Here is a 4,499-nt window from a genome sequence, read left to right on the forward strand (position 1 = left end):
CTCCCCCGCCTCCCGCTCCCGCGCGGGTACAGTGCAAGTGCCTCCGCGCGGCGAGTGCCGCTGGAGGAGCGGAGGGAGCAGTGCAGAGCAGAGCTGTGCGTATCCCTGAGATGTCATGTTCGGCTCAAACCAACCGCTCTCTTCTTCTTCTTCGTCTTCTTCTTCTTCTTACGCTTTCGGCTTTCGTGCGTCCCGACTTGAAAGACACACTACACCTGCTGCCTGGTGTAGTAGTGTACTACGTGCCGAAATGCCCCCCATCACGCTCGACAATTCGCGAGGCCCGGCGAGACCATTCCCTCTCTCTTTCGGTTATTATCATTATTATTTTCCTCTCTCACTTTTCCCCCCGAATTTCCGCTGCTTTGCTCCGATCTCCTCTTGCCGCCGGTCCCATCCCTCCTGTGCAGCAACTTGCGCCGCGCGACTTGTTTAGTCCGTCCTGACGTGCAATTAGAAGGGCGCACAGACGTGCCACTTCGGCGTGGTGCGGCGGTGCGACGGTGTGGCAGAGCGGGGCGGCCGTGAGTTATGCCCCTGCTCTCTGCATTACAGAACATTACAGAATTAATAAAATGGCGGCGCGCGCCGTGCGTTCTGCCGGCCTTACTCATTTGGCGCCGAACACAACAGCAGCGGCAGACGGCCGGGAGACGGGCGACATACACACTACTTACTTTCCGCCCTGCCCCGCCCCGCCCCGCCGCTGCAGTGGCCAGCGCAGCGCACCCCGGAGTTATTACCTCACTTACTTTGCAGCCCTCGGCTGGCCGGCCCACCCCTGGGAGGAGGAGGAGGAGGAGCGTCAAAACAAATGATAAAGTCTCATTTCGTCGCGCTCTCGCCACCCCTAGTAATTAATTGCAGAGTGACGCGCTTGCTGAAATGATTTGGGGAGGCGGAGGGCGTAGGGCGGCGGCTGGCGTCCAGGACTAAAACGAGAATGTCAACACTCTTCTAACCGAAGAACAAACAAACTATGGCCCCTACAAAAATGTTTAAACAGTTTGAAATTTAATTACGTATGTTTTATTTTACAAAAACACTGTTGCGATTGTACCTTCTTCATATCCGCGCGCGTCCACAATTCGACAAATGGGTGATCTCGTGTCTGCCGCCACCGTCGCCGCGCTGCAACAGAGACGGACAGACGGACTTTACTTCGTGAAATATGAATGTCCCCTCCAGCCGCCCTGCGCCGCCCCGTCCCTGCCCCGCCACATCCGGAAGAAACGTTATGCATGCCAAATAAAGTGCGCGCGGCGGTTCAAACTCCCCGCCGCGCCGCCCCTCTCCTTTCTGCCCCCTTGGCAACACCACGCCACGCCACGCCACTACAGCTTGTGTTTTTGCTCGTTTTGCCTCCGCGAGTTTTTTTTTCCGCTGTGTACTCAGTGTCCGTCCGGCAGCGGCGGGTGGCGGCACCCCCGGATCCCTAAAAGCGCATTTCACTTTGTGAAGGCGCGGCACGGCGCGACGGGGCGTGGCGGGGTGTGGCGGGGCGGGACGGGTTTCAGTGGTAGACGGGACGTGTATAAGAAGTTGCCTACCTGGCCGAGCGCCCGGGCGCCCAGCCAAGGGCAGACCCTGCCGGTCTGAAAGGAGCGAGGGAGAAAGACAGACGGACGGACAGACGGGCTGAGAGGAGATAGGGAAAGGGATATAGAGAGATGCCCCGCGAAGAGTGAAGTGAGCGAGAGAGACGGACTGAGCAGAAAAGAGAGGAAGGTGGGGGGGGGAGAGGGGTAGTAGGGCGTGAGAGGATTTTCGAGCAAAAAAGGAAAGAAAGAAGAGGAAAAGGAGGCGAGATAAGATTGACAATTCCGCCCGGGAAAATTAAGAACAAATTGGACGGGCGAGGTCAGCAACGCCCCGGCGGCCGGTGGTTGAAAATAAATCTGCAGTCCCGTTCGCGCCACTGCCGCACCACCGCGCTGCCCTAGCCGGGCGAGAGAGGGAGAGAGAGAGAGGTGGAGAGGTCTAACCACACGGCGGTGGGGCGTGAACTTGAGGAGGCCGTTATGGGAGGAGAGGGAAGGGGCGCGCCGAGGAGAGCGCACCGGGGTTTAGAGACAATCGGCCGCCATTATGTTCGAATTACCGGAAGTGAAGGTAGTGAGTGTGGGGGGAGGTGGGTCGCAATGCACACCGGTGGCAGCAGCGGGGCGCGGGGCACAAGTTGGCGCAGCTGGCGCCACTGCGCTGCGGCGGCAACACGAACTAATCGCAATAATCCTGGGCGCCTATCACCTGCAGGGCGAGGGGGGCGCCACCATGGCGCCACCGCCGCGCCGCACCGCGCCGCACGGTCTGATCTCCAAACTCCTCGCCCCCTCGCTAAATCCCCCTCCAGCTCCTCTTTGAGCCTCTCTCCCTTCCCCTCTTCAAACCCCGCGCACCAGCGTCTGAGCTCAGCCCCCTCCCCTCTCCTCCCCTCCCACAGCAGCAGCTGATCAAAGGCCACACCAGGACGACGAGAAGGCCGAGTTTGGCCCGTTAGAGCGCAAAATAATTCGGAGGCTATGCCACGGACAACGAACGCGTTTCATTAAAGTACACACGGGCGCCTGCCGTCCTCCGGGTAGGCAGCGCCGCGCGCCGGCCCTGCGCGACAGGCCTGCCCACCTCCCAGGGGCTCCGGTCGGCAGCGCACTGCAGCGCGCTCCGGTCGTCTTTCTCGCCTTCTTCTTCTGCTCCTTCCCCCTTTCAGAACAGACGGGCGCACCTGCTACGTACACTCTCTCACTATTTTCTTTTTTTTTGTTCAGGAATAAAAAAAAAAAAGAAACTGTTCGCCGGACACCACCAAGTTGTGCTCGTAATGTACCCGGCCGAGCCGGGCGGCGGCCGCTCTGGCGCCGACTCTGCAGTGGCGCCGGCGCCAAGCCCGCCGCCCCAAATCTGACCCACATTCGATAAAACTGCCGCGTAAATTCAATGAAAAGTGGTACTACTCGGGATACGAGAGGGGCTGTGGGGAAAATCGGCGAACAAATTCCCTTGCGCGAAACTGGGCCGGACTGCTAGCTACCCTCCCCCTCTGCCACCGGCGGGCGCTGGGCGCGCGGGGCCCGACCTGGCGTTAGGAGGGCCAAAGGTAGACTTGCATCGTTTCTCGGAAACGGTCCGTGACATTTGCATGTCAAAGCGTGTAGGTTGGGAAGGCAGAGCCAGGGAAAGAAGGTGCCACGCGTCTAGACCCCTCCGCCCCACCCTCACCCCTCACACCCCACGAGCCCTTACACGTCCCACCCACCATTCCGCCCCTCATGCCCCGGTTCTAGCGGGCAAACTCGCCGAGCATGGCGCACGGACGAGAACACTCTCAATGACGATACCATGATTGGTACCAATCAGCTTCGGCATTGCATACGCACACGCGGAGAAGTCTATGGTGATTTGGAAAATCTTTTGCAAAATTTGATGCGGTGGCTTTAAAGTATGAAGGTACTTATTTTCGGAATATAGTGAAAGAAAAGTCATGAAAAAAAAAAAGAAGTACCTTGGCAGCGGATCCATCACGATCTCCGTTGGTGGCCGTATACGGCCTCCCGTGGTATGGCGCATGAGAACAAACAGCATGGAACGGGGTGCATGCTACTCTGACCGAACGAATGTTCAGAGTAATAAAAGAAAACGGCGTTTAATGCGTGCAAACAAAACGAAAAACACAGTCAAAAGCAATACGCCGCTCCAACGAAAAAAAACAAAAAAAAACAGCTCGAGAGCGAGAGCGCATCCACATCACATCTCGGCCATACCATTATGCACGCGACGCGGAGAGGGTCCGTGTGCGAGACCAGCAGCCGCGATCACTAGCCACGCAAGTGCCGCGCGCACATCCATCGCTGGCAAAGAAAGAAGGAAAAAAAAATCTCCCTTTCTCGTCTTTGCTTAGCGCTGCAAACCGACCGCTGCTGAACCCATCCTCCGCGAGCTCTTGGAGCGTTAAGTAAACGCAGAGCAGCCGTTGTTGCTGCCGTTGAGCTTTGGCTGCCAGTGTCCATGCAGTGTGGCCAACTTTTTGACAGCCAGCCTCTCATTCTACTCTTCTCTTCTCTCTCCCCCACCCTCTCTCTCCGTCCCTCCCTCTCTCTCCGATTCTCGCTCTTTCTGTCTCGCTTGCTTGCTGGGAAGTTTTGCGGCCGCCCGTCTTTATCTGTAAAGTTGGCACGCCTGCTGCGCCCGGCCGGGCCGCGCTCGCTCGCCCGGCTCCCGGCGGCGCTGGTCCGGCATGACAGAAGAACCGTATACATCATCTTTGAATGGCCAGCGGCGCGAGGCGCGAGCCACGGCGCGGAGTAACGGGGGGGGGGGGGGGGGGGGGGGGGGGGGGGGGGGGGCTGCTGTGCAGGAGGCAGGAGGAGGTGCGGTACCGACACCTGTTGGGGGCAGTGGTGCCAGATGGGTTGCCTGCGCCGCCGGCGGGCACAAGCGCCGACACTGGCTACGGTGGTTGGGTTGCCCGTTTCACTCTTCCTCAGAGCTAACGCCCCGAC

General features: G+C 59.1%; 1 long non-coding RNA gene across 1 annotated transcript; it reads right to left on the reverse strand.

Moving 5' to 3' along the window:
• Positions 1-997: 997 nt before the first annotated feature.
• Positions 998-3,931, reverse strand: LOC113202129 (uncharacterized). The gene is made up of 3 exons (XR_003303201.2): positions 3,762-3,931; positions 3,503-3,597; positions 998-1,131 (listed from the first exon to the last, which is right to left on the reverse strand). It is a non-coding gene; the product is annotated as an uncharacterized LOC113202129 (long non-coding RNA).
• Positions 3,932-4,499: the final 568 nt, after the last annotated feature.

Source organism: Frankliniella occidentalis, unplaced genomic scaffold, assembly GCF_000697945.3.
Source record: "Frankliniella occidentalis isolate FOCC.00 unplaced genomic scaffold, Focc_3.1 Scaffold4, whole genome shotgun sequence".
Taxonomy (NCBI): domain Eukaryota; kingdom Metazoa; phylum Arthropoda; class Insecta; order Thysanoptera; family Thripidae; genus Frankliniella; species Frankliniella occidentalis.